Source organism: Gekko japonicus, unplaced genomic scaffold, assembly GCF_001447785.1.
Source record: "Gekko japonicus isolate JY-2015 unplaced genomic scaffold, Gekko_japonicus_V1.1 scaffold2442, whole genome shotgun sequence".
Lineage (NCBI taxonomy): Eukaryota > Metazoa > Chordata > Lepidosauria > Squamata > Gekkonidae > Gekko > Gekko japonicus.
The window spans coordinates 63,024-82,063 of record NW_015160906.1 but is presented as its reverse complement, the minus strand read 5'-3'; the positions used below and the strand labels follow the sequence as shown (position 1 = coordinate 82,063).

The 19,040-nt window shown below is 51.5% G+C and overlaps 1 long non-coding RNA gene across 1 annotated transcript; it reads left to right on the top strand.

The window, feature by feature from the left end:
- Positions 1-13,198: 13,198 nt before the first annotated feature.
- On the top strand, positions 13,199-16,567 carry LOC107121222. The gene is made up of 4 exons (XR_001482853.1): positions 13,199-13,228; positions 14,762-14,783; positions 15,811-15,838; positions 16,519-16,567. It is a non-coding gene; the product is annotated as an uncharacterized LOC107121222 (long non-coding RNA).
- Positions 16,568-19,040: the final 2,473 nt, after the last annotated feature.

Below are 19,040 nucleotides of genomic sequence, written 5' to 3'. Positions count from 1 at the left end.
GACGTAACTGCTGGCATTTTGAGGCAGGGGGAGACGGGGGCGAGACGGGGCCTCTCAGAGTCCATTTGGGGCAGGCCGTTGCCCATAAACACGGAGCAGGGTGGATGCCATGTGCCAGCATGTTGCCAACCTCCAGGTGACGCCTGGAGCTCTCCTGCTATTACAGTGGATCTACAGATGACCAAGATCAGTTCCCCTGGAGAAAATGGCCGCTTTGGACTCCAAAGTTTGGAGGGTGGACTCTATAGCGTTGTATCCTGAGGAGGCCCTGGCTGTAACAATCTTGAAGCACGCCCCAAGTGTCTCGTTCCCTTGAGACGGACCTTGGAGATCTCTATGCCAGCCTAGGTTAGAACAGGGCATCATGTCGCCACAGAAGAGTCCATGTTTCCATAGAAACGTTAGGGGGTAGGTATGACGTGAACATAAGAACATAAGAACATAAGAGACGCCAATGTTGGATCAGGCCAAAGGCCCATCCAGTCCAACACTCTGTGTCACACAGTGGCCAGAAATACCAGTGCCATCAGGAGGTCCAGCAGTGGGGCCAGGACATTAGAAGCCCTCCCACTGTTGACCCCCCCCCAAGCACCAAGAAGACAGAGCATCACTTGCCCCAGAGCCCCTAGCTATACCTTGTGGCTAATAGCCACTGATGGACCTCTGCTCCATATGCTTATCTAATTCCCTTTTGAAGCCGTCCATGCTTGTAGCACCCACCACTTCCTGTGGCAGTGAATTCCATGTGTTAATCACTCTTTGGGTGAAGAAGTACTTCCTTTTATCCGTTCTAACCCGACCGCTCTGCAGTTTCATGGAGTGCCCACGAGTTCTTGTATTGTGAGAAAGGGAGAAAAGTACCTCTTTCTTTACCTGCTCTTTCCCATGCATAATCTTATAAACCTCGATCATGTCACCCCTCAGTCGTCTTTTCTCCAAGCTAAAGAGCCCTAAGCGCTTTAACCTTTCCTCATAGGGAAAGTGTTCCAACCCTTTTATCATTCGAGTTGCCCTTTTCTGCACTTTTTCCAAAGCTATAATATCCTTTTTAAGGTGTGGTGCCCAGAACTGCACACAGTATTCCAAATGAGGTCTCACCATTGATTTATATAGGGGCATTATTATATTGGCTGATCTGTTTTCAATACCCTTCCTAATAATCCCCAGCATAGCATTGGCCTTCTTTATTGCAGTCACACACTGTCTCGACATTTTCAGTGAGTTATCCACTACAACTCCAAGATCTCTCTCTTGCTCAGTCTCTGCCAGTTCAGACCCCATCAATGTGTATTTATATTTAGGATTTTTGGCTCCAATGTGCATCACCTTGCACTTGGCCACATTGAACCCCATTTGCCATGTTGACGCCCACTCGCCCATCCTTGACAGATCCCCTTGGAGTGCCTCACAATCCTCACTGGTTTTCACCACCCTGAACAACTTTGTATCATCCGCAAATTTAGCCACTTCACTGCTTACTCCCATCTCCAAATCATTAATGAACAAGTTAAAAAGCAGTGGACCAAGTACTGATCCCTGCGGTACCCCACTGCTTACCACCCTCCACTGAGAAAATTGCCCACCTACACTCACTCTCTGTTTTCTATGAACTAGCCAGTTTTTGATCCATAAAAGGACTTGTCCTTCTATCCCATGATTTTTGAGCTTACTTAGGAGCCTTTGATGAGGAACTTTATCAAAAGCTTTCTGGAAGTCAAGGTAAATAATATCTATTGGATCCCCCTTGTCCACATGTTTGTTCACCCCCTCAAAGAACACTAACAGGTTAGTGAGACAAGATCTTCCCTTACAGAAACCGTGCTGAGTCTGCCTCAATAGGTTTTGTTCATCTATGTGCCTACTAATTCTTTCCTTAATAATGGTTTCCACCAATTTACCCGGTATCGACGTCAGACTGACTGGCCTGTAATTTCCCGGATCTCCTCTGGAACCCTTTTTAAAGATGGGAGTGACATTAGCTACCTTCCAATCCTCAGGAATGGAGGCAGATTTTAAGGAAAGATTACATATCTTTGTCAGGAGATCTACAAGTTCACATTTGAGTTCTTTCAGAACTCTCGGATGTATGCCATCTGGGCCTGGTGATTTTTCAGTTTTTAAGTTGTCTATCAGTTTTAGGACCTCCTCTCTCGTCACCTCAATCTGACTCAGGTCTTTCAACACCCCTCCTGAAATCAGTGGTTCTGGAGTGGGCAAGCACTTCTCATCTTCCACAGTGAAGACGGAGGCAAAAAATGCATTTAGCTTCTCAGCCATTTCCCTATCATCCTTCAATACTCCTTTTACCCCTTGGTCGTCCAAGGGCCCCACTGCCTCCCTGGCTGGTTTCCTGTTTCTAATGTATTTGAAGAAAGTTTTATTGTTGGTTTTTACGTTTTTTGCTATATGCTCCTCATATTCCCTTTTTGCCTGCCTGACCTCAGACTTGCATTTTATTTGCCATAGCCTGTGTTCCGTTTTATCAGCCTCACTGTGACTAGCTTTCCACTGCTTAAAGGAATTCTTTTTACTTTTTACAGCCTCCATTACTCTGTTTGTTAACCATGCAGGCTTTTTCCTATACCTGTTTGTGCCTTTCCTAACCTGCGGAATATATATTTTTTGAGCTTCTAGGATCGTAGTTTTAAATAGATCCCAAGCTTCCCCAATTGTTTTGACCCTTTCTACTTTTCCTTTCAGTTTCCTCCCCACGTGTCCCCTCATATCAGAGAAATTACCCCTTTTAAAGTTAAAAATGGTTGTGTGAGTCTTTTTGGCCAATTCTCTATTTGTACAAATGATGAACTCAACAACATTATGATCACTGTTTCCAAGCGGTGCAATCACTTTTACATCTCTCACCAGGTCTTGAGTGTTACTTAGGACCAAATCAAGGATCGCCTCTCCCCTGGTAGGTTCCGTGACCATCTGCTCCATAGCACAGTCATTTAGAGTGTCTAGAAACTCAATCTCTTTTTCCCGGCTAGAACACATATTGACCCAATCAATGTGTGGGTAGTTAAAATCACCTATTATTACACAGTGTTTTTGTCTAGTTGCTATCTTTAAGGCATTCATCATTTTATAATCCTCCTCTATCTTTTGATCTGGTGGGCGATAACAAACTCCCAGTGTTAAGTTTCCTTTTGGCCCCCCTATTTCAACCCATAGAACTTCCAGAAGCGAATCCAATTCACTTAGCCTCTCAATCTTTCTAGACTTTATACCCTCTCTGACATACAGAGCTACCCCACCTCCAACCCTTCCCCCCCTATCCTTCCGATATAATATATAACCGGGAATCACTGTGTCCCACTGATTTTCCTCATCCCACCAAGTTTCAGAAATACCCACAATGTCTATTTTTCCCTCCGACACCAAGCACTCCAACTCCCCGATTTTACCTCGGACACTTCTAGCATTTGTATAGAAACAGCTGTAATTTCCCTTACAAGTTAAGCCTGCATCCTTCCTCTTGCTATCTCGAGTCGTTGTCCGGCAGTCCATGTCACCAGCCATGGCCTCTGTGGACAATTTCAATCCACCTCCCTGTAGAAAAGCAACCGGTACCCCCTCACCTCTCTCAGATGAGCCAACCCGAACCAGAGACTTTTCATCTCCTGTCGGCTTTCCCCCAATATTCAGTTTAAAAGCTGCTCTGCCACCTTTTTGATTTTAAGTGCCAGCAGCCTGGTTCCTTCTCGGGACAAGTGGAGACCGTCTCGCCTGTACAGCTCCCTCTTGTTCCAAAAAGTATCCCAGTGCCTAACAAACCTGAACCCTTCCCCCCTACACCATCGTCTCATCCACGCATTGAGACTCCTGATCTCTGCCTGTCTCTCCGGCCCTGCGCGTGGAACAGGTAACACTTCTGAGAAGGCTACCTTGGAGGTCCTGGACCTAAGTTTCCTGCCCAGCAGCCTAAATTTCTCCTCCAGGACCTCACGACTGCATTTCCCCACATCGTTGGTGCCGACATGCACCACGACCACTGGCTCCTCCCCAGCACTATCTACCAGCCTATCTAAAACACGCGTAATGTCCGCTACCTTCGCACCAGGCAGGCAAGTCACCATACGGTCAGTACGCGGGTTCGCCACCCAGCTGTCTACCTGCCTAAGGATCGAATCACCCACTACCAAGAGCCCCCCTCCCACCCTGCTCAGGGATGGTTCCTTGGTGCAAAAGGAGAGCCGCTCACCAGCTGGGGAAGAGGTCCCTTCTGAGGGCACATTCCCCTTATCCTCAGCATGGTGCCCTGTTTCCCCTAGACCCTCATGCTCCCTGACAGCAGCGGGGCTGCCAGATCCAGAGTGGGACGAAGCTAACAAGTCCCCGAGAGTCTTTTCTGTGCGCCTAGCTGACTGTCTCTGCTTCTCCAGGTCAGCCACCTTGGCCTCAAGGGAGCACACACGTTCCCTGAGAACCAGGAGCTCCTTGCACCGAGGACACACCCAAGACTTCTGCCCAGTGGGCAGATAGTCATACATGTGACACTCCGTGCAAAACACTGGATAGCCCCCAACCCCCTGCTGGCATTCTGGCTTCATAATTCTTTTAAAATAAATAAATATAATCCCCCTTTTAAACCCTTGGTATTTATGTGGTTTTTGTTATCAAGTCAAATTATTTTACGGGAAAGACAAAGAGCCTAGGGCCTTGTCTTTCTGGCTCTTTTTGGGCTTCTTACAGAGCCCCTAGTCTAAGAGCCACAGGCAAAGAGCCTTTTAGCTCACCCTTCGGCTCGTGCCAGAGGCTCGTGCCTCTGGCAAGGTGTTTCCTTAAATAGAGGCCTCCCCCAGCAGAGGTCAGGCAGCAGCTATTCAAATTCAAATTCACCCAGGCACTCAATCACAGGCAAAACAATGCCCCTTCCACTTCCTCTCAATTACAGGCAATCCCAGTCAAACAATGCCCGTTCCTCTCCCACACTCAATCAGCCAGGACTCTGCAAGAACTCTAAGTGCTTCCACACACTGCTAAACACAGTTTTCCCACAAAATATCCTTAGCTGAATTCTCTCAGCTGAAAGCAAGTAAAAGAAACCCACTCACCTCTCTCACAGCTCTCTCTCCTGCTCCTGCTCAGAGCTCAGCTGGTCTCCTCTGCCTCTGGCAAGGTGCTTCCTTGTGAATGGAATTTTTTGGTTTTACCTATAACCTGTATTTTCCCGCGGTTTTGTCAGGATCAGCAGCATGCAAAACTCCACACATGCTCCAAAGAATCATTATGCTTTATTAGTCTACAGGTCTGTTGCCAGCTTATACAGGCACATTGTTAGGAATAACTGGGACGGCTGAAGCATCAATACCATGATGCTGCAATGGGCTAAGCAAATGGAATTCAAGCGCGTGCGCGGGAAATCTCCTGGCGGGATATTACTTCATGAACGGGAGACTCTCCGTGCACCATGAGAGCAGAAATATTCACACCGACAGTGGAATAAAAGCCCTCCCTTCTCCTCAAGGTCATGCAGATCGCACAGTCTGGCGAAGACAGTTCGCACGGTCTCATGAGCGCCTCCCGATAGTTGTCTACAGCGGTTGAGCCAAGCAAGCAAGCAAGCATGCGCACATGCGTATACAGACAGGGGGGAATGAAAACAAGGAAAGCATGGCAGATAGCTGACAGGTTTTCCCCCAGTCCTAACAAAAGTCCTTGAACCTACAGCAATCATATCTCTAATAAAGCATTACACTGCCAATAGTGTGTGTGGAGAGTGAATTAGCTGGGGACCTGACAGTGACCGGCCTACGGTCACCTAGCAAGCGTCGTGGCGCTCAGAGGAGATGAATCCTGAGCTGGAAGGGCTTGGGATACAGCGACTTTCTCCTGTGGGTGACTCCCACATTTGGCGTCAGTTGTGGACGCATGGAAGAACGTGTTGCAGTGGAATCATTGGTATTTAGCCCTTTGGTTCTTGAGCTTTCCTCGGCATGAGAGCCAGTTCGGGGTAGCGGTTAGGAGCTTGGACTTTAACCCGGAAGAACCAGGTTGGATTCCCCACTCGTCTACATGCAGCTGCTGGTGTGACCTTGGGTCAGTCACAAGTTCTCTCAGACCTGTTCTCTCACAAGCGGTCCTCAAAAGGGCCCTCTCAGCCCCACCTACCTCACAGGGTGTCTGTTGTGGGGAGGGGGAGGGAACAGAGACTGTAAGCCTCTCTGACACTCCTGAGGGTAGTGAAGGGCGGGGTATAAATCCAATCTCCTCCTCCTTCTCTTCCTCCTTCTCCTTCTCCTCTTCCTTCTCCTCCTGCTTCTCCTCCTCTTCTTCTTCTCCTCCTCCTGCTTCTTCTTCTCTTCTTCTTCTCTTCCTGCTCCTCTCCTCCTCCTTCTCCTCCTCCTCCTCCTTCTCCTCTCCTCCTGCTTCTCCTCCTTCTCCCCTCCTCCTGCTTCTCCTCCTCCTCCTCCTCCTCCTCCTCCTCGTCCTCCTCCTTCTCCTCCTCCTCCTTCTCCTCTTCCTCCCCTCCTCCTGCTTCTCCTTCTCTCCTCCTCCTCCTCCTCCTCCTTCTTCTCAGTAGTGAGCACTGATTCCTTTTAATCTGTACAAAAGCCTTGGAGGGGAGGCGAGGCTGAGCGACGGTGAGTTACCCTGGCCGAGCGGGGACGGAGTTCCTGCAGCCACTCCTGACACGTTTAGCGATACATGCTGCCAACCACAAACATGGAGCTTTGCCCAGTCCGGCCGTTCCCTGCCTGGAGGAGCGTGCTGTCTAAAGTTTGACAGGGTGGGGGAGGCTAAATGGGGCAAGAGAGCCAGTTCGGTGTAGTGGTTAAGAATGTCAGACTAGTATTGGGGAGACCCGTTCGAATCCTGATTGTGCCACAGAAGCGGGCTGGGTGACCTGGGGCCAGCCACACCCTCTCAGCTTAATTTACCTCACAGGATTGTCGTGAGGATAAAATGGAGGGGAGGAAAACGATGTAAGGCGCTTTGGGTCCCTGTTGTGGGGAAAAGGTAAAGGCTTCCCTTGCTCGAAAGCCAGTCGAATCCGACTCTAGGGTTGCGGTGCTCATCTCCGTTTCAAAGCCGAAGAGCCAGCGCTGTCTGAAGACGTTTCCGTGGTCATGTGGCCGGCATGACTAAACACCAAGGCGCACGGAACGCTGTTACCTCCCCACTGAAGTGGTCCCTATTTATCTACTTGCAATTTCTTGCTTTCGAACTGTTAGGTTGGCAGGAGCTGGAACGAGAGACGGGAGCTCACTCCGTCATGCGGCAACTCGGGTCTCAAACTGCTGAACTACCGGCCTTCCACACTGCAGTTCAGCGTCTTAACCACTTGAGCCACCGCAGCTCCAGTTGTGGGGAAAAGCAAGGTACAAATGAATTAAATAAAAAAAGAAGAAGAGGTGTTCATTTCTGTTGCACGGGAAATTTGGAGGTGGGCTCCCCCTCCGCAGTCAAAAACAGAACTGGGCTTTTGCAAAGGGGAATGATTTGCCCCAGAGACGGCCGATAGCTCTACCTTTTGCACCCAGCTGAGGGCAACCAGTAGCCCTACCCGGAGTTTCCGGATCTCACGTCTCCCGGGCTGGTGCTGAGTTTTCAACCTCAAATGACCAAACTTGCAAGACTGGCTGGCCAGGTTTTTTTATTATTATTATTTAGGGTCTGGGCGCCTCCCCGCCCTCTCCCCAGCTGTGGCATTTTCCGAAGAAGCATCTTTGGAAAGGTGACACCTGTATCCTGCCCCCTCCTTTTGAGCAACGTCCCACGCCCTGGAGGAAGAAGATCAAGCCAAGCTGGCAAAGACCTGTTCTTTCAGATCACTCATCTCAGGGACACCCGGGCAGCGAGTGGGACACACAGCTCCACTTGATACGAGTAAGTATTTCTCACTCGGGAATCGATTTCCTAGGGGGAACAGCTTTGGCAGATAGAGACATTATCATTTCCACCCCTTGCAAGCTAGAGTTCCCCCTTCATGTCTTCCCCCAGAGTAAACTTTCCAGCTGTCTGGGAGTAAAGATGTGCCTAATAGTTTATACCAGGGAGGGATCTACTATGAAACTACTGAGGTTTAGCATCGGGGCCCTGAAGCCAGTGTTCCCTCTAAGCTGAGTTGGTGTGGGGGGCAACAGTGGGAGGGCTTCTGATGTCCTGGCCCCACTGGTGGACCTCCTGATGGCACCTGGTATTTCTGGCCACTGTGTGATACAGAGTGTTGGACTGGATGGGCCTTTGGCCTGATCCAACACTGGCATCTCTTATGTTCTTATGTTCTTATGGGGTGAGCTAGATCACAGTTTTTTAGCCTCCGGCTCACACATTTTTGCCTTAACTCAGGGAGGATGGCTCCAGAGCAAACTAATTTAGGCAGTAGCCAAATCGCTCGCCTACGGTTTTAATGGCAGTCGCTCAGAAAGTCGAATTTTTGCTCAAAAGACTCCACAGCTTAGAGGGAGCACTGGCCACTTTTTAAATGAGTGAATTTTTCAACAAAATTGGTGACTTTTTAAAAGAGTTTGTTATTAAAATAAATAAATGAATAAATAAATAAATTTGATAAATAAATAAATATTTTAGTGACAGAATCATAAGCCGGTGGGTTGAAGTACTTAATATTGACCTTCGAATATGCTCTAATACCGGTTTCGTGTGGCCTCAAAATGTCCCTGGAACTGGTCAAATTTCAAAATTTTTCTTGGGGGGCTTACAGCACTTTTCTCAGGGGCTTGCGGCCCAGGACATTTTTATTCATGCAAGTGACTTTGACATGTGAGATAACCCGGTGCAGCAATTGTAATCAAAATCTGAGATGTAGAAGTGAAGAAGAAGAGCTTGGATTTATACCCCGCCCTTCACTACCCAAGGGAGTCTCAGAGCGGCTTGCAAAATCCTTCCCCTTCCCCTCCCCACAACAGGCACCCTGTGAGGCAGGTGGGGCTGAGAGAGCTCTGACAGAAACGGCTCTTTTCCAACAACAGCTGTGCCAGGACTATGGCTTGCCCAAGGTCATCCAGCAGGTGCAAGTGGAGGAGTGGGGAATCAAACCCGGTTCTCCCAGATAAGAATCTGTGCACTTAACCACTACACCAAACTGGCTCTCATGTAGTGGTTACATTTTTTCAAAAAATTGTGGTGATCTGCCACGGAACAACCCCACTGAAGAAGATAACGGCAGTTCCCCAGGCCTTGTTGCTGGTGGGGAGAGGCTCACCGTAGGGCCTGTTTTCAAGGGTTCCCCCTCAACACCCCGTTCTCCGCCCTTTGGGCCTCGAGGTCTTTTCCAAGGGCACAAGGCCCTTTGGACCTTCTTGGATGTTGCCCTAGCGTTGCTGGTTGAGAAGGGCCCCCCGTAACAGTTCAAGCTTCAGGGTCCCAAAAATGTAGGCCCGCCACTGGTTTACATTTTATTTATTTCTCAGAGCATCTGTACCCCGCCTTTCCTCTTGGTTCAAGGCGGCTGACGGCGATAAGTAAAACGTCCCCACCTGAAACCAAAGGTAAAAGAGCAAGCCAGGGGCAGCACCAAATCTCTCCCCGCCCCTCAAAAGATGCCTGCCAATTCAGCCCGGGCAAAGAGGCAGGCCTTGTAGCAGCTCCGGAAGGTCTCCAAGGAGCGGTCCTCTCTCACGTCTTCAGGGAGCCTGTTCTCCATTGCTGGAGCCACGATGGGAAAGGCCTAAGGATGCCACCCTCCAGGTGGGGATCAATGTTCCCTCCAAGCCGTGGAGTCTTGTGAACAAAAATTCTTCTTCGAGAGCTACTGGCATTAAAGTTGTGAGCGAGCGATTGGGCTGCTGAATATATTAGTTTGCTCTGGAGCCATCCTTCCTGAGCTGAGACAAAAATGTGTGAGCCGGAGGCTAAAGAACTGTGAGCTAGCTCACACTAACTCAGTTTAGAGGGAACACTGGTGGGGATCCCCCCGAATTGCAGCTCATCTCCAGACTACAGAGATTAGTTCTTCTGGAGGAAGAAGGAGAAGGAGAAGAGGAGGAGGAGGAGAAGAAGAGGAGGAGGAGATTGGATTTATACCCCGCCTTTCATGACCCAAAGGAGTCTCAGAGCGGCTTACAATCACCTTTCCCTTCCCCTCCCCACAACAGACACCCTGTGAGGTCGGCGGGGCTGAGAGAGCTCTCTCGAGGACTGCCCTTGAGAGAACAGCTCTGAGAGAACTTGTGACTAGCCCAACGTCACACCAGCAGCTGCATGTGGAGGAGTGGGGAATCAAACCCGGTTCTCCCAGATTAGAGTCTGCGCTCCTAACCACGACACCACTGAGGGTACAATGCCTGGGCTCCACCCCAAATCTCCAGGCATTTCCCAGCTTGGATCTGGCAACACTGCTCCTCCCCATCCTCTATCATTGACCAGGGGGGACCTGGTAGCCCTAAAAAGGCCCCGGCTCTGGTCAGTGTCAGACGGTACCCTGGTGGAATAGCCCCAAGATAGCCTGAATAGCCTGAGGGCCACAGTTGGCACACAAGGATGGTCCTTCAAATGGGACTAAAACTCGTATTTATGGCCATGCTGGTAGACAGTGCTCTACAGCCAGCTTAGATAGTCCAACTGGGAACTTGGGGACTTGGGTTCAAATCCCCCGATCTGCTGTGGAAACTCACTGGGTGAACTGGGGCCAACAAATCTCATTCTGGCCTACCCCGTGGGATCATTGTGAAGAGAACAGGTTGGAGGGGAAACCTGTGTACGTTGCTCCAGCGTCCTTGGAGGAAGGGGCAAAGGGGAAGGCCAGAGTGATAAAAATTGTCTTGGGAGGGTCTTGACCCGCTCTGACTCTGCCATGTTCAGAGGCTGCAGACTGGGTTTGGGACTGTGGTTCGTGGAACAGCTTGGGTCGGAATCTGTGGCACGTGGCCCCTCCAGTCCACGGGCCTGAAAAAAAAAACGTGGCTGCGCTGAAACACCCGTCCTCCCTGCATCGTTTGGTGCTGGCACTGTGTGACCATTGTCTCTCTCTCTCTCCGCCCAGGTCCCACCTCCGGACCCTCATGGTGTCGCCCTGCTCTGCCTCGTTCCTTCTGGCCTCTTTCGGCCTTTACCTAGGTGAGTCACCGGGTTTTTTTCCACAGAGCTTTGCTCAGGGCGACGTCCCCTCCAAAGGCCCTCTGGCTCGGAAGAAAGGCCGCTATCGGAAGACTTCCAAATGCTCCGGAGCCCACGTACATAACATGCCATCGGTCTGGGCTATGCGTAGAATGCTGATTACCCCCCCAGGGCAGATCGCAGACAATTTTCCCGCATGAGTGTTGACCAGACTCGAGGGAGGATAGAAATTCGCTGCTGACACAAAACATCTATCGGGCAGGGCCGAAGCAGAGCTCTGGACCTGCACACTTCCGTTTCTGCATCCCATTTTAGAGTCCCATGGTGGGAGGGGAGGGTTGCCCTCTCCAGGTTGGGAAATACCTGGAGATTTTAGGGGTGGAGCCGGAAGAGGGTGGGGAGGGACTTAGAGAGGGTATCATGCCACAGATTCCTCCTTCCAAAGCAGTAGGGTTGCGGGGCCTGGAGATCTCCCGCTTTTGCAACCGATCTCCAGCCGACAGAGATCAGCTCCCCTGGAGAAAATGGCCGCTCTGAAGGGTGGACTTTTTGGCATCGTACCCTGCTGAGGCCCCTCCCCTCCCCAAGCCCCGCCCTCTCCCGGCTCCACCCCCAAAGTCTTCAGGTATTTTCCAGCCCAGACCCGGCAACCCTACAAAGCGGCCATTTTTTCCAGGCGAACAGATCTCTGTCACCTGGAGATCATTGGTAATAGCAGGAGATCTCCAGGCCCCACCTGGAGGTTGGCAACATTAGCTGAAATGGGGGCTCCCTCACCCTTCCATTTCTGCTTTTCGGAAGGTTGAAGGGCACCCTGTTTTAGATGTCCGTGGTGGTAAGGGCGGGCGACCAGCTCTGGTTTGGGAAAGACCTGAAGATTTGAGGCTGGAGCCTAGGGAGGGCGGGGTTTACGGAGGGAGAGACGTCAGTGGGTAGAATGCCACAGAGCCCACCTTCCAAAGCAGCCATTTTTCTCCAGGGGAACCGATCCCTGCTGCCCAGAGATCGGTTGTAATCCCAGGAGATCTCCAGCCACCACCTGGAAGTTGATAACCCCGTGGGAGGAGTGGGATTCACCCAAACAGTGATTCACACCTGGAATTCACTGCCACAGGAGGGGGTGGCGGCTACAAGCATGGACAGCTTCAAGAGGGAATTGGATAAGCATATGGAGCAGAGGTCCATCAGTGGCTCTTAGCCACAAAGTATAGATAGGAGCTCTCGGTCTGGGGCAGGTGATGCTCTGTATTCTTGGTGCTGGGGGGGGGGACAGTGGGAGGGCTTCTAGTGTCCTCTGGCCCCACTGGTGGACCTCCTGAGGGCACCTGGTGTTTTTGGCCACTGTGTGACAGAGTGTTGGACTGGATGGGCCACTGGCCTGATCCAACATTGGCTTCTCTTATGTTCTTATATGGAGGAGAGGTCCATCAGTGGCTATTAGCCACAAGGCATAGATAGGAACTCTCGGGCTGGGGCAAGTGATGCTCTGTCTTCTTGGTGCTTGGGGGGGGGGCAACAGTGGGAGGGCTTCTCGTGTCCTGGCCCCACTGCTGGACCTCCTGAGGGCACCTGGTGTTTTTGGCCACTGTGTGATCCAGAGTGTTGGACTGGATGGGCCACTGGCCTGATCCAACGTTGGCTTCTCTTACGTTCTTACTCCGAAACTCAAGTAGTGTTGTCACCAACATGGGATTTGCTCCTTTGACATGCACATCTGCTTCTTAGATTATGTGTGCGAATGTCAGCCCCTGTAACATGGCTGGAAATCAGAGCTCCCCACGGAGCAATCTTACATGATCTGAGATAGACGTGGACAAACACTTCTCCCTCTCTACATAGTACACTTGCGGAATTTAGGCTGTTTTCCCACCCTGCGTCCGAGACGCCCTGGCCTCTCACCTTCCACCTTCCACAGTCTTGGAAATTACGTTGAGCTAAACTGGCCGCATCACAGCCTGTGTCGTGGCCGAAGGGGATTCAAACCTGGGACTCTCATCAGCTGCAGAGCTTAGTGGTGGCATGGAGATTCGAAGCCACGTCTCCCAGCTGCTCGTTGGGCGCTTCAACCACTACACCGCACCGTCTGGGTGGTGTGTAAGACAGCTTCTCTGGTTTGGACTCTCCACCCTGGCTGCCTTCTCTCTTCCTGACGGGGTCCCTCTTGTCTTCTTTTGCAGGACTCTCCTTGGATGCGGTGGAAACAGTGTCTGTACGTTGGTTTCTCTTCCTTCTGAGGGACCCGGGACCCATTTGGGATTTGGGGGATTGCTTTCAGCAGGGCATCTTCTTTAGAAAGACGCCAGGGCTATTTTTGGGCAGGAACGCACAGGAACGGAGTTCCGGCTGGCTCCCGAGTTGGCCACGCCCAGCAGGAACTCATTAGCATAATAGGCCACACCCAAGAGCAGAAACTCATTAGGATTGGCTACATTAGGGGTGTGTGGCCTAACATGCAAAGGAGTTCCTGCTACAAAAAAAGCCCTGGGTTTGGACAACAAACAAGGTAAACAGATTAAGAAGCAAAAGGTGGGTGTGGCTGGATGACCACACTGCTGGTAACATGGGTGAGTGGCCTAATATGCCAATGAGCTGTGCTGTCAGGGGTGTGGCCTGATATGCTAATGAGTTTCTGCTATTGGGTGTGGCCCATTATGCTAATGAGTTCCTGCTGGGCTTTTTCTACAAAAAAAGCCCTGACTGTGACTATGGGCCACACCACACATGCGCATGAAGTCAGAACCACCAGAAATGTATTCGACTTAATTATCAGGTTCCTGGGGTCCCCTACACACCTGACAATTAAGTTTAGGAAACCGCTGGGTGTTCCAGACACGGCACGCCCAGCACCTATCTGGTGAGGCCGTAAACACTCGACAAAGCGGGTATTTTCGCCACTTATTTATTGCAAATTGAAATGTCTGTTTGGCATGTTAGTTCCTCACTGACGGGGCCTCTCCCTCAGTGGCCTATTTTAGGTTTCGAGCCACACGACACTCTTTTCAGGAAAGAAGTGCAATGCTTAGTTGTCTCAGCCGTCGCCTTGCTGCTGAAGAACTCGGGTGAGCGCCCGCCATTGGGGTCCACCCTATTTCGGCAGTGGCTCAAGTGGTTAAGACGCTGAACTGCAGGCTTGAAGGTCAGTAGTTGAGCAGTTCGAGACCCGAGTGCCACATGACGGAGTGAGCTCCCGTCTCTGGTTCCATCTCCTGCCAACCAAGCAGTTCGAAAGCAAGAAACTGAAAGTAGATAAATAGATACCACTTCGGCAGGAAGGTCACAGCATCCCATGCACCTCGGCATCTAGTCATGCCGGCCACATGACCACAGAAACATCTTTGGGAAGCGCTGGCTCTTTGGCTTGGAAACGGAGATGAGCACCGCAACCCTAGCGTCGGATTCGACTGGCTTTAAAGCAAAGGAAACCTTTACCTATATTTTGGCAAAAAGGATTCTTCAACAAGCGTTTGGGTTTTTTGGAACATAAAATCATATTTTCTCCCCAGAGGGATCGTCATGTCGCATAGTCTAGGCTTAAAAGCAAGTGGTCGATTTTGCGATAAGTGTGAGGGCGGGAAACCTTTTTTTTTTAAAAAAATGAAAGCCGGGGATGTTCGGTTCCACCTCATGTGCTTGGTGCGCTGTAGCTGGGGGTGTGCAACGGCCCTGAATGTTCTTTACTCTGCGTTCTGCGCCGTAAAATTCTCTTTTTGCCTTCTGACTTTTCTCTCCCTTTTCCTTCCAGTGCCCAGCCACCAGGATTAATGGTAGGTAGTCTTGCTTATTCTATAGAGCAGGGATCCCCAACGGGTGCCCACCAACACCTTTCCTGGTGCCCCCCCCGAGTGTTTTTAGAAAGAGGGTAAGGCTGGGCGGGGCTTTTGCTCAGCAGGGCTTCTGATTGGCCAGTGGGGTAAGGTGTGGCAGCCATTTCGTGAGAGAACCAGCTTGGTGTAGCGGTAAAAAACAGCAGACGCTAACCTGGGGGACTGGGTTTGATTCCCCACGCCTCCACATGCAGCCAGCTGGGTGGCCTTGGGTCAGTCACAAGTTCTCTCCGAGCTCTCTCAGCCCCACCTACCTCACAAGGTGTCTGTTGTGGGGGGAATGGAAGGCAGTTAGAGCGGTTCCTCAGTGGAACGGGCTTCCTCGGGAGGTGGTGAGCTCTCCTTCTTTGGAGGTTTTGAAGTAGAGGCTGGATGGCCATCTGACAGCCATGCTGATCCTGTGAACTTGGGCAGATCATGAGAGGGAGGGCAGGGAGGGTGGCCTCAATGCTTAGTTTTCATGGCCCTTTCTTACACACCCAGGGAAGTGCTGATCGCCACTTTTGGGTCAGGAAGCAATTTTCTCCAGGCCAGTTTGGCCAGGGATCCTGGATGGTTTTTGCCATCTTCTGGGAATGGAACAGGGGTCACTGGGAGTTTGTGTGAGAATGTGGGCAAGGCCGAGTGAAGCTTTTGCCCAGCAAGACTTCTGATTGGCCATTGGAGATTTGATTGGCTGTGCAGATTTTTTTTTTTGCTTTGGCATCAGCTGCCAACACAGCACAAGGATCTTTATTTTGTGCCTGAAGGTAAGTGGCGGTGGCCATTTTGTGGTTGGCTCCACCTCCTGAAGCAGCCATTTTGGGGCAGCCATTTTGGGGCAGCCATTTTGGGACTGCGTTCTCACCATGCAGTGTCAGAAATCCCGAAGGTGCCCACAGGCCCCAAAAGGTTGGGGATCCCTTCTGTAGACCTTCTGGAATGAACTTTGCTCAGACTGTATTTCTTTTCTCTTTCTTTTCAACAGCTTCCGCCGTCTGCGATGGCGTGGAGAGGTAAACCTGAGAAACCAATTCGCCAGCCGCGTGGATCGTTAATATTTCCCTCCTGCCATTCTGGGCTGAGAACTTCTCAGCCAAAGCTCCACGAGATTTCTTTGGGGGCAAAGATCTCCTCGATAAGGGGAACGTAAACATGGATTATCTGGCATGTGTGGCGGGTAGTTTTAATTCTAATGTGGGTTGCCAGCTGCTCCTCTGCCTCTAACGGCTGCGTCACCTGCAGACATCTGTAGGAAAATGGTGTTTCTATGCTACGAATAGTTTCATGGGCCCCTGTCCCACGCAAGCTGTAGAATCAGGCGCATCCAAACCTTTCCATGGAAGGATGGGAGCCAGTTTGGTGTAGTGGTTAAGTGCGCGGACTCTAATCTGGGAGAACTGGGTTTGATTCCCCACTCCTCCACTTGCACCTGCTGGATGACCTTGGGCACGTCATAGTTCTATCAGAGCTGTTCTTGAAAAGAGCAGTTTCTGTCAGAGCTCTCTCAGCCCCACCGACCTCACAGGGTGGTTGTTGTGGGGAGGGGAAGGGAAAGGAGATTGTAAGCCGCTCTGAGACTCCTTTGGGTAGTGAAGGGCGGGGTATAAATCCAATCTCCTCCTCCTCCTCCTCCTGGTACCATCCTCTGGGTTTCTCTCATGTCTCAGCTTGATCTCTCTCACTTTCCTCACAGGAACGACGTCGAATGGCCTCCCAATCTCACCCACCTGGTTTGTGACAACGTAAGTTGAGGGACCGAATCGCACTTTTGGAACTCCCCGGCCGGGTCTTCTTTAAGCCACGTTACCGTGCGCAGGGCTACCATAACAGAGCCATTGAGTCGTGGCCGGGTTGTGCCACGGTAGTCCTCGGCTGTTCAGCGGGCCGGGGGTGGGTGGGCATTGTGGCTTCCGTTCTTCGGCTCAGAAAAGTGCGGAAAGAACGTGAGGAGAAGAGAGGCCGCAGATGTGGGCTATGGATTTTGTAAGGGTGTCTCAGCTGTTGAATGTTCGTCGCTTCTCCTGGGAACCATAGTTTGCTAAACTGCCGAGGATACTGCCGGGGATTATGATTCCCTGAGGAGAGAGTTTATCCAGCTCCCATTATTAAGTAGCAGTAGAAAAGAGCCAGAGTCCAGGAGCACCTGAAAGGCTAACAAAATTTGTGGCAGGGGAGGAGCTTTGGGGAGTCACCACTCACTTCTTCAGATACCAAAAGAAGTGAGCCCTGACTCACGAAAGCTCCTCCCCTGCCACAAAGTTAGTCTTTAAGATGCTCCTGGACTCTGGCTCTTATCTACTGCTACCTGGGGTCATTTCGTAGAAAAAGAGGTGCAGGAGCTCATTAGCATAACTCATTAGCATAACTTATTTGCATATAGCACCCACCCCGACATCAGCGGAAGTGTGTCAGAAGGCAACACCCACCGCTCAGGCTCCACTGGACTGTTTTGGATTGCTAGCTATTGGGGGGGGGGACGTGCAGATCTGTCCTCGTAGAAGAGGGAGAGCTTGTACCTGAATAAAACTTGGTCTTAAAGGTGCCACTGGACTGTTTTGGATTGCTAGCTATGGGGGGGGGGAATGTGCCGATCTGCCCTCACAGAGGAGGGAGAGCTTGTGCCTGAGGGCGGGCCGGGGGGAGGCTCTGCAACTTACCTGGCTGCCTCTTGCTCCTCGTGGCCCGACTGAGGGCTGCTGGGAGCAGGGGGCGGGCCTTGTTGCCTGTGCCCGCCCCCTGGGCTCCTTACTGCCGGAGCTCCGCTCTTGTGCGCTCCTGCAGGAAATGATCCCCGACTGCTACGGACAGACTAGCACGGCGAGTTGGCGACCCATCTCCATCGTAATGTAGATTTCTCAGGAGCGAAATTTTAGGAATGGAGCCTAGGGAGGGAGGGGTTTGAGGAAGGGAGGGACCTCAGCTGGGTACAGGGCCACAGAGAGCACCCTCCAAAAGCGGCCATTTTCTCCAGGGGAACTGATCTCTGTGGCCTGGAGATGAGTTGTAATAGTGGGAGATCTCCAGCCGGTACCTGGAGGTTGGCAACCTTGCTCGTGACACCCTTCCCCCGTTGCTAGCAGTTGTCGACAAAAGTACACGAGACACGGGCCTCCGATGTCCTGCTCTCTCTCCTCTTTCCGTAGCTCCACAACCTGCCCCAGGTCAATCACACTTTTATCCTCGGAGCCTTGGAGTTTGGCCTGGGGAAGAACAAAGACACGCCGCTAAATATCGCTCGGGTTCTCTTCAGCGAAGTGGACGGGGCAGCGCTGGAAACGGCACTGCAGGCATTCAGTGACATGGTGAGCAAGAAACCTTTGGAGAGTGACAGGAATGTGTTGGGCAGGGGACCCCGAAGGACACTTGTTGTGATGTACTTTGGGTCCCAGGAGACTTTCTTCAAGGCCAGACGGGTTCCTGTCTTTGGAGTCTGGACTGTGACTTCTAAGAGCCTGCTGGGACCTTTGGGATTCTGGCACAGGGTGGCGGGCGCAGGTACAAAATGGCTGCCGCAGGAGGTTGATATTAACCACAAAATGGCTGTTGCAGGAGGTGGGGCCAACCACAAAATGGCTGCTGCAGGAGGCGGGGCCAACCACAAAATGGCTATTGCAGGAGGTGGGGCCAACCACAAAATGGCTGCCACGTGAGGTGGAGGCAACCACAAAATGGCTGCCGCAGGAGGAGGTGCTCTCAAGGGTTTCCTGTCTGCCTTCCAGATCGAGAACTCCTCCCTAATTCCACACCTGTGGAAGACGGCAGTGCTGACGGCGTTGTGGGACGAGAGGCTCCGAAACGAGGCGCGGTTCAATGAGACGGCCTTCGTAGCGGCCTGGTTCCAGAAGAGGCTGCGGCCCTTCCTCTCCGCCGTGTCCCCTGCCATGCTCCAGTGCCTTCAGAACGAAACCATGCTGTGTGCTCAGTATCAATCCATGTATGTGCCTTCGTGGTACCCCATTGAAGTCTCACCCCTCCCCAAACCCCGCCCTCCTGAGGCTCCAATCTCCAGGTATTTCCCAACCTAGAGCTGTAACCCCAGGCGTTAGTATGCATGGGGTGCCCATTGATTGTTAGTTTTTAACTTAATTGTGGCCCCGTTCACACGGAGAAGTTGCCACGCTGAAGACACAAATGATAGGCGGATTTTCCGGGCGAGATCACACCGCAACATCTGGGAAGCGTAGTGCACCCATGGCTAACCCGTAGCTTGTTGCC